The 15,089-nt window shown below is 37.7% G+C and overlaps 1 long non-coding RNA gene across 5 annotated transcripts in view; it reads right to left on the bottom strand.

The window, feature by feature from the left end:
* The window catches only part of LOC138716815 (uncharacterized), a 60,603-nt gene that overhangs the window by 27,816 nt on the left and 17,698 nt on the right, over positions 1-15,089 (bottom strand). For 3 of the 5 annotated variants that reach the window (XR_011336738.1, XR_011336745.1, XR_011336742.1), the window contains exons 2-3: positions 8,763-8,957; positions 7,992-8,058 (exon numbers count right to left, since the gene is read on the bottom strand). This is a non-coding gene — a long non-coding RNA (uncharacterized lncRNA). Of the gene's footprint in view, positions 1-7,991; positions 8,059-8,762; positions 8,958-9,619; positions 9,655-10,246; positions 10,305-15,089 lie in introns of those variants that run through there. The other 2 variants (XR_011336750.1, XR_011336747.1) reach the window with 2 other exon arrangements.

The raw sequence follows: 15,089 nt of genomic DNA, 5'->3' as shown, positions 1-15,089 counted from the left end.
TAATCATGAAAGAAATTGCTGAGGAGAAAGTAGTGCAAAAATGGTTGTTACTCAGGAAAATATAGTAATATAATTTACTATCCAGGTTTTTTTTTCCTACCTAAAAGAAAAAGAAGGATAGCAACTGCTAGTTGATGGGCGATACTTAGTGAGATAAGCCATGCAGTTTTTTAACCAGAGGGAAGCAGCATACAAAAGCAGTAAGTTAGTTCATAGCTATGTGTGCTTGATCATAGATCATACTGTGTGCAGGAACATGTCCTTGAAAGGGCAAATAAATTCAGTCAGTTTTCTGATTTCATTCTTGCATAACAAACTATTAGCTGGAGTGAGAGATTTTGAATGCATCTCTACTTCCTTAGGGAGAACTCTGAATTCCATTTTATCTGTTTCTGGCCAATCAATAGAGGAGTTGGAAAAGAAGCCTTTCAGTATCGCTCTGATTTTGAAATACTGGCATGTTTAAGAAACAAAAAATATTCAATCACGGTGAAATTGTATTTTTTAACATAAAATACTAATTAATTGAAGGTGACACTTAGAATTTAATATTCACAAGAAGTCAGTGATGTATGCTCATTTATAATATAGAAAATATTTTTCCACTGATTTCTTTAGAATTCTGAGCGAACAGAAGTTGGTATTAGAGTAGAATTGCAGACATACAAAGTAACTTTTTTCACTGCATGTGTTTTTACATTTCTTACTCATCTACACATGAATAAGGTAATGAAAAGTTTTGCTGAATGGTTATCTCCAGTATAAGAGTGAGACAAGCACAGTATTCAAATAATTGTTGAAAATAAAACACCTTCAGACCATTAGATTTTCAGGTTTCTAATTATCTTCACTCATCTAGGAACCTAAAACATGGCTGACAATTCTACTAGGTAGCAATCACTGCAGAGTACTCAACCTTGAAACCTCAAACCTAAGTGACCTTTCACAAAATACAGGCCATTTGTAGGACTCAGAAAATTACAACGATTAAATCTTTATGTTTACTGATGTACATCTGAATTTTGTTCATCCTGGTCTTCACGCCAGGGTAGTTCCGGGGGAATTCCATATTTGCACCCAGAAAAGGAAACACTTGTCTATGTTGCACATTAAATAAAAGCAGTACAGAAGAACTATTCTAGTCTGTTGCAAGTCTGGAATACTCTCTCTCTGACAGAGATGAATTAGTATGCAAAAAGCAAATACATAGGAAGATATATGGTAGACAACATCATATAAATCTTCTACCTGACGCATCCTGCAGTTTCTACAGGGGATGTCCCTAATACCATTGTTAAGGAAATAAACAAGTTCATATATTTATCTCCAAAGGAGATATCGGTTCATGCTCCGTGTCACTATGCAGGAAGTGTACTGTGGCAACACACTGAGTTTTTCTACTTGGAGGACAACTGTTGTTGAAGTATTTTACCTCATATAAATACTGTGGTCAGAGCCTATTCACTGCTTCAGCAATGAGTCTCTTCACAAGATGCTTTGTTACCTCTTTGTGAAGTGGGGATTTCTCACTTTGTTTAGCTTGAAGTATTGAAAATGGAAAACACGACTTCTCCCCCAAATGTACATAAAATGCTTGGAAGAGATCTGAACTGGACACCATATCAGCACATAAATAACAATAATGTTATTGTTCACTATGGGCTGGTTTCTCTGAACAGATTTTCCTAGAGAAAGAGGGTAATATACCCCAATATTTACATGAAGTGCTACAATTGATCCAGATAGAGGGTAAAGTAGAAGGAAAACTAATAGTAACTAACTTCCTCTTAGAAATCACCTTTACCTTTGACCCACAAAAACCATAAGCACACAACAGTGATGCTTGTTAGTCATGCTATTGCACAGAGTCACCTTTTGTGTGAAATCACAGAATCACAGAATCACAGAATAACCAGGTTGGAAGAGACCCACCGGATCACCGAGTCCAACCATTCCTACCAAACACTAAACCATATCCCTCAGCACCTCGTCCACCCGTGCCTTAAACAAATGTTTCAACAGTAGCAAATAAGCAGCGCGAATTTAGATTATACTTCCTCTCTATCCTTTTTTTCCTTCCCAGAAAAGCAGTTCATTGCTGGACACACCATCACAAGGCTCAAAAAAGGAAGCCATTATTTTTGAAGATTTTTCTATAAGCATTATAGAATCATAGAATAATTAAGGTTGGAAGGGACCTTAAAGATCATCTAGTTCCAGCCCCCTGCCACGGGCAGGGACATCCCACTAGATCAGTTTACCCAAGGCCCCATCCAACCTGGCCTTGAACACCTCCAGGGACGGAGCATCCACTGCTTGTCCGGGCAACTGTTCCAGTGCCCCACCACTCATACCACTCTCACTCTAAATCTGCCCCCCCCTGCCATTTATAGCCATTGCCCCTTGTCCTATCACTACAAGCCTTTGTAAGCAGTCACTCCCCAGCTTTCTTGTAGTCTCCCTTCAGGTACTGGAACGTTGCTATAAGATCTCCTTGGAGCCTTCTCTTCTCCAGGCTGAACAAGCCCAACTCTCTCAGCCTGTCCTCATTTGGAAGGTGCTCCAGTCCTCTGATTGTCTTCGAAACCCTCCTCTGGACTCGTTCCAACAGCTCCATATCCTTCTTATGTTGAGGATTCCAGAACTGGACACAATACTCCAGATGAGGTCTCACAGGAGAGGAATAGAGAGGCAGAATCACCTTCCTCGACCTGCTAGCCACGCTTCTTTTGATGCAGCCCAGGATACAGTTGGTCTTCTGGGCTGTGAGTGCACATTGCTGGCTCATGTTGTGCTTCTCATTGACCAGCACCCCCAAGCCCTTCTCTGCAGGGCTGCTCTCAATCATCTCCCGTTGCATACTGAAAATGGGGATTGCACCGCCCCAGGTGTAGGACCTTGCACTTGACCCTGTTGAACCTCAAGAGATTCTCACAGGCCCAATTCTCCTGCTTGTCCAGGTCCCTCTGGATGACATCCCATCCTTCTGCTGTGGCAACTGCACCACTCAGCTTGGTGATATCTGCAGACTTGCTGAGGGTGCACTCAATCTCGCTGTCTATATCATCGATGAAGATATTAAACAGCACCGGTCCCAGTACAGACCCCTGAGGGACACCACTTGTTATGGATCTCCCTCTGGACTTTGAGCCATTGAACACTACTCTTTGAATACATCCATCCAACCAGTTTCTTATCCACCGTACTGTCCACCCATCAAATCCACATCTCTCCAATTTAGAGAGGAGAATGTTGTGAGGGACCATGTCAAAGGCTTTACAGAAGTCTAGATAGATCACATCTGTTGGTTTGCCCGTGTCCACTGCTGTGGTTACTGCATGATAGAAATCCACTAGGTTGGTCACACAGGACTTGCCCCTGGTGAAGCCGTGCTGGCTGCCATTGATCGCCTACATGTCCTCCATGTGCTTTCGCATGTTTTCTAGGAGGATCTGTTTCATGATCTTCCCAGGCACAGAGGTGAGGCTGAGAGTTCGGTAGTCCTCAGGGTTGTCTTTTCTATCCTTTTTAAAAATGGGCACAATGTTACCCTTCTTCCAGTCACCAGGGACTTCTCCCGATTGCCATGACTTTTCAAATATCATGGAGAGTGGCTTGGCAACCCCATTGGCCAATTCCCTCAGGACTCTGGGACGCATCTCATCAGGTCCCATAGACTTATATATGCTCAGGTTCATCAGGCAGTCATGAACCTGATCCTCCTCTACAGTGGGAGGGGGTTTATTTCCCGTGTAACCATCTTGCTGTCCCATGACCCAGGAGGCATGAGGAGAGTGGTTATTGGTTGAGACTGAGGCAAAAAGGTTAAGTACCTCAGCCTTCTCCTCATCTGTTGATATGAAATCACCATTCCCATCCATCAGTGGGGGTACGTTCTCTTTGACCTTCCTCTTTTGATTGACATACTTGTAGAAGCCCTTCTTGTTAGTCTTTACTTCCCTTGCCAACTTGAGCTCCAGCTGTGCCTTGGCCTTCCTGACTTCATCCCTACACAACAGGTCACCCGTCCCTGCTTGCACTGCCTGTGAAGTTCCCTCTTCTTCTTTAGTTTAACCAACAGGTCTCGACTCAGCCATGACAGACTGCTCCCTTTCCTGCCTATTCTTGTAAGGGAGGTATGAGTACTTTCATTGCGAAAACTTGGTTTATTATACCAGCTACCAAGTGGTACTTTTGATATGGTTTTTAAGAGAAAATATTAAATAAATATTATATTTGCTAATATGCACAAGCACTCAAAATATGCTAAGAACATTTAATCTAGGGGTTTAATATTCTACAGTGGAGATTCTGTCTCAGTTTACATCTGCCTGTAAATCTACTGAATTCAATACAGATGTCCTGTATAAGACTACAACTGAGAGAAGAATCTGACTTTTTTTTTCTGATTTTTGTGCTTGTAGCCTTCAAGTCCTTAGAACATGAATATGCTCAGATTTAGGTTAAAAAGAAAACAACTAATGAAACAAAAACAACAACTGAATCTATTCCTCAATAAAGAATGTTTAACACATCCTTCTGGAAATTGTTTCAATTTCTGGCTTTTTATCGTTGCCAGATGTATGCAGGTTGTCTGTGAAGTTAAGCAAGTCTCTTTGTCTGGTGACCATCCTTCCCTGAGCCACTGGATCATCAGCTGTAGAAGAAAGAAATGAAATAGAAAAGCTGCCTATATACTTCAATCATATCTTTTGGAGAGTTTGTGGGATTGGAGCCAGGGTATAGTGGTGTATATTTAAATTTAGCATGATAAAAGACAATGCACATCTGTCTTGATATGTTTCCTCATTAATGATAAGTAAAGAATATTTAGCAAAAAGAGGAAGAAGCAAAACTGGGAGGAAACTACCTGGAATTTTCTGTAAAATCCTACCACTGTTTATACAGATTATAGCGTGAATCAAAACCACCATCTGGTTTAGAGTTCAGTTGAAGAGAATAAAAGTATCATTTTAGTCTTGTGTTTTGTTTACACTGTTCAAGGTCATTCCATAAAAGAGAACACAGAACAATGAAAGGAAAGATATTCTCAACACAAACCAAAATTCTCCAAATGATTAATCTTGTTTACCTACTTGGCAAATGAACGAGTTAAAGCACAAATTTGACGTAGCTCTCCGACACTTAATATTTAGTGTTTACTTTGTAGCATGTAAGTAATTCCCAAGAGAAAAATAGGTAAAAATAAGTTTGTTTCAAGTATTGTCCTGAAGCTGTCGTTCACTATATCTCTGGTTTCAACCCAATATCAGCCTCTTCTACATGAATTTGATGTTTTGGTGGCAAAATTAATGTAAGAAATACCACCAGATTGTGAAGCTTAAGGTAGGATTTAGCTGTCAGATCAAGGCACCAAAACCAAGTTATGCGGTTATTAAATATGCACCTAAACTCTCATTGTAAATAATTGAGATTTGGTCACTACTGTCACTGGAAACTTAAGAGTGATTAACCAAACTTATGTGTCCTAGTGATGTCTTGTGTGCCTAGATACCTAAATACAGGTGCTTGCTTTTGTAATCTGAATTCTATCATTAAGGTGAGATTCAGCTTCCAAAGCACAAGCATATGGTGATTTTCTTCTTGCATCAGGCTTTCCTTTTTGGAAGAAGATTTTCTCTCATAGGTCCAGTGTCAGGTCCGGCCATTACTGACTATGTAAATGCTGAAGTCTCAAATGGCATATGGCAATATTTTAAGACAACTTAGTTAAGACTTTCACAGATTGAAGGGAAACTTGTATAAAACTTGGAAATTATCAAGATAAAAATCAGTGGATACATCCCAGTACAGAAGGATTCTAGTTTTAAAACAATTTTCATAGTTTTTGTTCCATATTACAGCCATGACTTGCATAGCTGAGGCTTGGAACTAGCTGCAGACCATGGTGTTGCACAGAACTTCTTAATGTGACAGTTCTGCCAGCCTTGTGTAACCATCTGTGGACTGACTGAATTTTCCACTGAGGTTTAGGATTTGTTCAGCCTCCTCCTTCCTCATGCAGATGTGTTGTAGCCAGCTTGGGATAGCTGCAACTGGCACAATGTTCATAGCAATCTGTTTTGAATTATATTTAAATTATCATTTTATCACTACTTTTCAGACATATTATATGCTACTATGCAAAATCCCTGATTTGTTTTGCTTTGTTTTATTTTGTTTTCTTTTGTTTTGCTTTGTTTTTCTCCCCAGACATTTATCTGCTGTTTTCTTAGGATACAGTGTTTAGTCTCCCATTGGCACTTAGCGTCTTTAATGATAATATGAGCAAAACATAACAATATAGAATACCGTATAGAATAAATCATCTGAAAATAGATATTGTACACTACACATATGGCTAGCTAGGGCAGCGTCCATCTAGTGGCCCTCGTTTGTTTTCAGATGGTTACCAGAGGTCAGATCAACAATGTCCCCATTAATCCTTTTCTATCCGTTTAACTTTCACTACTACAAGAACAAAACTCCAAATACACATACAAAAGAGAGAAGGAAGAATGTGCTCATTGTGGTTCAACCGGAATTCACAAACACAGAAAGGATCCTCTCTATTGGCTGTTTCCTCCTGCAACTTGACTTCCGAAATAGGGCTACCCTTTTGTACAAGATACAAAAACAGAAATGCAAAAAAAATCCCACTAGAAAGCATGTGACTTCTGGAAGAATTGCCTGTAGCTTTCCTGGCACTGGGTTGAGAAATATTTCTTCATCTCATGTTACATAATCATCCTTGACGCATTGTTTGTTCCAGCTCAGTGCTGTTTTCATCAGATAGGAACCACAAATCTAGTGGAATATGAAGAGTGTTCCCCTGATGGTGTATGGGGACATTTTTTCCAGCTTTTTTTTTTTTTTAAGTTTCATAATTATGAAAGGTATTTAAAAATATGTACTGGAGCAAATATTTTTGAAACCGTATCTCTTGTTAGCTAATATTCTTTATGGTGCACGTTTCCTGTCTCTTTCCAGTAAGCACTCTTCTAACAGTACACTGAGATCCCATTTGAATGAATGAAAGGAAGAATGAGTAAATGAATGAATGAATATATATCTAACATAACAGATCCTTACAATAAATTCAATTTACTTTAAAAAAATTGCACCAGGTATTAATTTATCCTATAATGTTTCAGTGGCATACCCTGAGGAATTTAATCCAAATCACGTGTGTCAATGTATCTTTTCCACTGATTTCAATGGGTATGGATCAAATTTCACAATGATTAAACAGCTGCTTATTACTACTCCTTTTATTTTTTGTTCACAATGTGAATAAAATAATTTTATGCAGGTAAATCACTTCACTGGATAACCACACCTTGAACCTGTCATTGCTATCTTTACCAATCTCTGTAAGACATCTTACCAGTCTCTCTATCAAACTGTGACATCTTTCTGTCCAGTTTTCTGTAAAGCTCTACTGCTCAAACATATGCTCACTGTTAAACCTTCTCTTCCTTAGGATAAAATTAATAGAATCTTTCTTTCCTTTTGGGAGAAAACACCACAATAAACTTCATATATCACTTTCTGGTCTTTTTTATTTCCCTGATTTCTTTGTCCTATGGCCAACATTCAGGGTTGGATCTCTGACCAAAATTCAGTATATATTCTTAATATAAACCCCGTCGGTGGTTAGGGTTTCTCCAAATTTCATTCAAAAAACCTTACCATTAAAAATACTCTAGGAGCCTTGTGATATCCTTCATATTCTTTCATTTAATTTTTTAATGTTGATTTATTCATATTTCTTGTCACTATCACAAAAACTGAACTTAATATCCCAATGCATTCAATTTGGTCCTTCCATGAAAAGACTTACACAGCACTCCATTTCATATCTAGTGTAGCAGTTGATTACACTGTCTCAGAAGAATGCGAAAAGCCAAGTTGTACCTGATTTATAGTCTGATTATTGGTTGTCCTCTTGTTTCAGGGATAAATTATCACAGCTTGTTCTCTCATCTTACCTTTTAAATGTAAGGATGTATTTAGTGAAGCTTATCAGATATATGCTTGATATTTTCACTATAATTTCTAAATGAGAGAAAAAAGAATATGTTTATTAGATCTTCAGTCAAAATTAGATTGGAAAAATCTGAAATTACTTTTGAATCCAAAATAATTTTGATTATCTGAAGAAATTACCTGGAGAAAAATATGGCATGTCTGTAAGAAAAAGACCAGTCTTACTGCTTATAGGAATAATCTAGATAACACAGAAAGGTGTAAATAAGTCATTCTTTATAAAAGGTGGTAGAAATTACACTGAATTACCAACTGAATTTAAATCAGTAGTCATGTTGTAGGAAAAGAAAATCAGACAACCATGAGTGTGATCTTTAAGATGAGGGAAGGTTAGTATTGACAAAGTCTTGTTTGGGATGTTCTGTCCGGAACTGGGCAAAATACAGCATCAAGAGGAGAACAACAAGAATGAATAATTGATTAGAAAGCATGGCTTAGAAGGAAAAATGGAAAGAACTAGGGTTATTTATCCTATATAAGAGGACAGAGAGGAAAATCTTAGTAATCTGCCTCCCCAGAAACATGTTCTATGTGCATGCTGTTACGGTCAAATAGAATGGTTTTAAATTTCAACAAGGAAACTTTATTTAGAATGTCAAGAAGAGCTTCCTAACAATAAAAGTAGTGAAACACTGAAATAGATTGCATTGGGCAATCACAAAATCTCCAGTTTAAGGTCTTTTGTGATAAATTAGATAAAATGTGAGGATTACCACAGGTAGACCTGATCCTCTCTTGGGCAGGGAGACAGAATGATCTTTGGAGGTGTTTTCTAGCTCAATCACATCAGTTATATCTAGGATTATTCTGGCTTGGTTATGCAGGCCTTTGTGCTACTGGATCCAAGGTTTCATTTGTATCTTCTTGCTGTCCAGTCAAGTTCCATGTACCAGTGTGAGTCCATGTACCTGCAAAAAAAAGGACAGTGAGACCTCCAGTTTGGGCAAGATGGAACCTTAATGAGTAAACAGGTTTAAGTAGCACTCTTAAAAATATTTATTAATATTTTACAGAAATATTTTACAATAGTACACATAGGGCAGAATATGTTTGCCTGACGCAAAAACACAATGCAGTAAGGAAAATAACGTGATTACCAATTTGTTTAAATGTTGCATCTGTGAAGCACTCCATTGCATATTATCTATTATTATTTTGCCTATAGTAAAAACCTTGTGCTTACAATTCTGAGAAAAAGTACACAGGATATGATTTGACAGTTTGAGGTGGTAGCTTTGCATTACATTCTTTTGAAATCTAATTGCATGTCAGAAGAAGAATCAATAAAACATAGACAAGCTCAGGTCCTCTTTTTAGGAAAAAAATATGTTGAAGACTGTGTAAACAGACAAGCAAGAATTTCAGTCAACATCTCAGATGCTAAAAGCCAGGAATTGAAGACCAAACACTACTTGGAAAATGCCACGAGGGTATGAAGGTGTTTCACCATGTAGTGGAATCATGAAAACACAAATTTGAGTAGGTCAATGTCTCTGGTTTTGTTTCTTAAAATACATTATTTTTATTCAAGATGGTATGGGCACTTGAGTAAAAAAAACAACTTTCCCACCTTAATGTATATATTTTCTTTCTGTAGAAGAATACCTGAAAGAAAAAGAGCTGCTGTTTTATAGGCAATTCCCATGGTTATTTTCAGATTAGGAAAATATTTCTGTAAAAGACATTTAGGTCTTACTAGAGGGTGACGCTTCTGAACTGCTCTTGCATAATCACTGTTCAAGGGTATGTTTTCTGCCAAAGAGGCAAGTAAACTGAAAGGAGTGAGGGTTGCAAAGGGAATACTGTTGCAACTGGTGTCATCAGAAGGAATTCTGGCTGAGTCATCTGATGTTTCCTTTATCACTTTCCAGGGTAGATGTAACAAAAAATAATAGCTTCATCATCCTTGGAAAGGGTCGTCATCAGTTTACACCAACAGCACATCAAGTATCCAAGCTGTTTAGCAGGGACTATTGCACTGGATTTGGATTTAACCAAAAAGTTAACCTTAAAATCCGATTCTCAAACCCCTATGTCTGCTGCCCAGTAATGACTGAAGTCTTTGGGCCTCAAAGTTTGCCAAAATGGTGCAATGCAGTGTCATATGGAAATGCTGATGTTAGCTCCAAATGAATTCACTCAGATGCCAGCAGTTTTATGAGGCATAATCTTAACCCAGTCAGAACTCTGCACTAACCTGGATTGTTCCCAGTATCCAAGATGAATTATTTAGAGTTGTCTCAAGTAATCGTACACAATACTGCATTATTTCTACCACTAGTGAGAAGTTGCATCCGTTACTCCTTTCTAAGAGAGGGAGAGCACAGGACTAGTCTAGAACAATGTGCAGGAAAACAATAACAAATTTTGCAATTAACACTATTATTTTCTAAGCAGGCCTGCAAAATTGTGATTAATAATAGAATGATTCTGATTTGCACGCATTGAGAACCTGAGCAACATGTCCTTAGATAGTGCAAAAACTAATTTCCTAAACCCATTAAAATCACATAGCAAGGTCATTTCCACATAAATTTATTAATTAAAAAAATATAAGCAAATAAATATAGCAGTATACCTGAGCAAGAGATCCACAAATACTGATAACCTGGGATGGATTCTAAGCCAGGCTTCAGCCATTACAGTCATGTTGATGAATTTAGATGCTAGAAAACTGATCACAATTACTATTAATGATATTAACCAAACTGTGCTCAATTTACAGGCTCTATTCTTGTCTTCGCGAGCAAACACTGACAGCAAGGATATGTCAGTGTTGTCCCTGTTACCCATGTGAAGCAGTTAGTAGTATCAAAAGTAAACTAGAATAGCTGCATCTCATGAGATTCAGTTTCTATAGGTTGTTATGTTTATTTTTTTTACTGCACTGGTGCACAACTGCACAGCACAGGGAAATGCTGTGGAGGAGGAGAGGTTAGACAGACAAATGAATAACCAGTGGTTTACAGTCCTTATTTCTAAGCTTTGATCAGAAAAAAATAGGATGCCTGCACTACAAGCAGAAGTCCTGTGTGCTACATCCTATCCTCTACTTCTTTGAGAAGGTCTGTGGTCTCTCTGCAGGGGCAATACTTCTGGTCAATAGATCCACTTTCCCTCTGGGGAGAATCATGTGCAGCCTTCAAGCAGAGCCAGAAAATCAAAGCAGCTCTCTGATATTAGGACATACTAGGCCTGAGAAGTGGGCCAATTTTATTTGCTCAGCTGACAGCACGATTGGAGTTGCTGTTAAAAGGAGCCATTGGATGATAAAAAAAGGTCCTCCACATTCCTTGCCAAATCCTCCTATCAGGCTTCCATGAGTTCATATCAGGTCACCATGGGATTCCTTTCATCTCATAACACTGACTTCAAGAGTTTCCATGACCTATCTGAAATAGTAGCATATATGGAAAAACCCCTAAATTTAGATGTAAGAGTAGTCTGCTTTTTTTTTTTTCCCCTTTCCTGGATCCTCTTTCACATACAAAGTGAAAGTTCAGCTCTGCTGCAAAACACAATTTTGCTTGTTATATTTCCGGAACATTGGCCTTATATCTGGTTGATGTTCTTTGTGCATATTGACACTAATTGATAGTAACAGGACTGTGACACTGCAGTAAGTTTTCCCACAGTAGAGGCAAAGCCACTGCAGGTTAGGCTGGCGGCCAAGACAGTTAATGGTTCCCTTTGCATTCCTTTCAGCTCCCCAGAGAAGAGCCATTTTACAGATACCTGGCAGTTAAATGTCCAAAATGTTATTGCCTCTGTTGTTGCTGCTAAAAAACTTACCTAGAAAGGGTGTCACAAAATCCTGTCTCGGAAGCTGTGACTCATAAAGCAAAAAGGATCTGAAAGGCTTCAGCTACACAATTTGTCATTAAAGCTCTAAGCTAATTTACTTAAAACTGTAATCAACCATTTAAAAAAAAAATGACGGCAGATATACTGCTTGATACTGATAAGACATAGTAATGAAATGGAGTATATTTTTCTGTGTGCAGATAGCAACTCCACACAATATCAGCTGAATACATGACAAACTTATTCTCTGCCTTTTACTGTCCCTGTCCATACTGCATTTCCAAGGCAAATAAAGGGAAGTTAAAATAATTAAGTACATGGCTCATGCAGCGATTAATGAACTTGATGTGTCCCATTTCATGTAACTGAGTTTTTTTATTAGTTGCTTCCTTAGTATCTGTGTATAGAGATTTGTACAAGTGTTCTCAGAGTAACTCTAGTAGAAAAAAGTCTCAAAGCATAAGCATCATATAAGTTTACATTTTTCAGCAGAGGACTCTTTAGAGGAAGAAAAAGATAAAATGGAAAGACAAAAGCAACAGAAGACTCTGTGACATGCCCTTGATACACATATCATAATTCACTAAAAATGTCAAAGTGGGATCCATCATGAAATATAACCATCTATGGAATTTTGTGGACATGCTGGGTTTTTTTTCTATGTTTAATGTATTTTGAGACCGAGCTTTTCACCAAACTAGCTACTGATGGCAGTATTCAGGGAGGTCGTATTTTACTGAGCTACCATAAAGAAAACATGACCACAAAAATTAAAAATGAGCAAGACATTGCTCCTGCATAATTATTAATTTATTTTCATTTTTCATATTTTTTTTATATGACAGAAAACAGTGTCATGGCAAAAACAAACTGGGGAGTATGGCAACGAGATAGGATAAGTCCAGGAAAGTCAGAATAGAGTAAAATCTTATCTATTTGTATTTGCCTTTAAGACTTTTTAATTTGCAGGGAGATTGCTTCATTCCAGTGCACAAAGGCAGTTATTAGAGGCTAATAGCTAGGAGTCAAAAGTGCCTAAATATTTTCAAGTACTTGGCATATTGGTTTTGAGACTTTTAATTTTACATTTAAGTCATACATTCCTAAGTAGATCAACATTATTTAGAAGTATGTGTTAACATCCATTAAATAATTTTAACTTAAAAAATATTACTTTTCTTTTAAATTTAGAATGGATTATATCAATATTTTCTTTAAATATCCACTTCTATAACATTTTTTATTTGGGAATGTTTCATTTAGAGATTGAAACCTTGAACAAGAAGAGTAAAAAAAATAATAAAATTATATAAAAATTTTAATTGACTTGAAACCATTCTCACATCACTATTATACATTGAGGAGAGGTTTTGCAGGGTAAAGGACTAAGCTTCAGTCATGACGGTCTTTCTCAGTCAATCTTGTTGCCAGTGGGCTGAAGGAGAAAAAAGCAAGAAGTGGGGAGGATTTAGTCATGATTAATTTGACCTAGTAATATTTTTTCCTATTTGTGATAGCAAGATGAAATAAACCATCTATTTAACAATTCATTCTTGTTTGCTAGCAAGAATGGCAAATGCATTTGATTAACCAACAGTTTCTTCCATCAATACTCAGATTCAAAGCAGCAGAAAAGAATAAAATGATAAATTATGAATCAGGAGAGTAAGCTTTGTTTACACCAACAGATTCACAAAATAAGTTTCCTTTTCTCAGCTGTAAACTTCAATAAAAGGATAAGTGAATACATCAATATATCATTTAGCTTGTCGCTGAAACTAAAATTAGGTTTAATAGGAAAAGCAAACCTACTATCTCCTGCTTAGGAAGTTAAAACCAATCCATTATAGCATAATGTTATTTGTTTGAGGATTATGAGGCAGTATAATTCTCTAACAAGATCATGCTGTGCCCTGTAGATGTGGAGAATGCTACTAATTCCATTTTGTCTAGTCTCCCACACAACATAACTTGCAACGAAGTATTGTGTTGATTTTTTTCCAGGAGAAGTCACTTGTTGGTATAAGCAACTTTAACCTTTTGAGCATAAAAGACAAAAATCTGTGCTGTCTTCCTCGTAAAGGATAAATAAAGGAGAGAGCTTGTGTTGAAAGGAAAGATTTGTGTTGAAAGCCATCACGAAACCCATCTTTTCCATCAAGATGCAACAGGAAAAGGAAACTGTCCACTCAGATACACTCATTCAGTGTTCCACAATAGGAAAATACTTGTAGTGGTTTTTAGCACAAGCATCTCCCATAGTGTCAACAAGAATCATTGTCTGTGGGGTGTTTTTTGAGTACATTTAATGATAATGCTAGAAGGAAATTCATATAAACTGTGCTGACAGGAGAGCACTAAAGTGTGTCCAGAAGTTCAAACAGGATGCAGAATGCAAGCATCTGTATGTCAACATGCTATTTCATAATGCTTCTTGAGGTCTGCTTGTGCTCCTGTCAGGTTTCTTCACACCTCAGGAGCTTCTCAGTCAGATTTGAATGGCTGTATTTATTTCCTTGATAACTGAAAAGGATCACAAAACTGGAAGTAAAAATTATATGCACATTGAGGTGCTAAGGGGCATGGTTTAGTGTTTGATAGGAATAGTTGGACTCGATGATCCGGTGGGTCTCTTCCAGCCTCGTTATTCTATGATTCTATGATTCTATGATTACTTATCAGATATGCAAAACTTTTAAGTACATTGCACATCAGTCTTAAAATGACATGCAGTCAGAACTCCCAGAAAAATAGTTAAAAGTGGATGGGTTTCTTCCAGCCTTGAAAAAGTCAAGTAAATGCCACAAAAGGGTTTCATCCCTGTGTTGGAAGACAGACTTGTAGAAACTCCTACTAAAGGGTCACTGCTCATTCCAGAGTCAGGTGGCAAATACCCTCCTGTGGTTTTTTCGACATCAGATTACACATTCTGTAAGTCTTAAAGATAGGTCTTGCTCCAGTACAGCTGCTGACTCAGACTGCAGGAGACAGAGTTTCTGTTTACTAGCACAATGTAGAGCTGATGGGACGACCCAGTGACATATTGGAGTTCATCTGGGGGAGGAGAACTTGACGTGACTTTGCATGTGTTAAACTGCCATAATGCAGATCTTAAAAATAGAAGTGCCATGAAGCAGATGGTTTGCTTCCACCACAGACATCATTTTGATAGGAACAACTGAGAATTAGCTTCTGATGAGATGCATATAAATGCATATATGTACACTCTGTGCGCA

The sequence above is a fragment of the Phaenicophaeus curvirostris genome, chromosome 1 (assembly GCF_032191515.1).
Source record: "Phaenicophaeus curvirostris isolate KB17595 chromosome 1, BPBGC_Pcur_1.0, whole genome shotgun sequence".
NCBI classification, from domain to species: domain Eukaryota; kingdom Metazoa; phylum Chordata; class Aves; order Cuculiformes; family Cuculidae; genus Phaenicophaeus; species Phaenicophaeus curvirostris.
This window is presented reverse-complemented; position numbering and strand designations above follow the sequence as displayed.